Consider the following 699-nt stretch of genomic DNA (forward strand, 5'->3'; position numbering starts at 1 on the left):
TGAGGCCGCTGCAAAGCTGCTTTGATTAAACGGTTCTTGCGTGCATTGTGGCAGGCGCTTTTAACCGTGCTGTATGATGAACGCCCAGCTGATCGCGGTGAATGCACGCTAATTAAAACCTATAAATTATGTTTTTATAGGAGTTCTTAAGGCGCGTCTTGCGAGAGAGATAGTGGACTATTCAGCCATTTACCGCTTAACCGACGCCGCCTCACAATAGCCCACTCTCCAGAAGAGCCGGCAATAGCCCTAATTATAAATTAATTAAGTGCAAACAGATCATTCTCGCGATAAGTATTTCAAGCACCCAAATATTGAGAGCGAGGCTATATAGCCTATGCCAGTCGGCTTCACTCGTCCTGAATGAGATCTAAATTAATGCTAACGTATTATTTTATTACACAGTGTCGTAGCCATATGTAGGCTATACTTGTTTTAGTAGGCTATATATTAGTAGACTATATGCAATGTATAGCATTAAGAACAAGCATATAGTTTAAATTTAAATTAGACATTCAATTAGTATATTTTAATAGCCTACACTCTAAAAAATGCTGGGTTAAATACAACCCAGTGCTGGGTAAAATAGGGACAGACCCAGCAATTGGGTTGTTTTGACCCAGCGGTTGGGTTACTACCCTGAAGATTGAGTTAAACATTTAACCCAACCGCTGGGTCAAAACAACCCAATTGCTGGGT

Source organism: Sinocyclocheilus grahami, unplaced genomic scaffold (genome assembly GCF_001515645.1).
Source record: "Sinocyclocheilus grahami isolate Dianchi unplaced genomic scaffold, SAMN03320097.WGS_v1.1 scaffold383.1, whole genome shotgun sequence".
In the NCBI taxonomy this organism is placed as follows: Eukaryota; Metazoa; Chordata; class Actinopteri; order Cypriniformes; family Cyprinidae; genus Sinocyclocheilus; species Sinocyclocheilus grahami.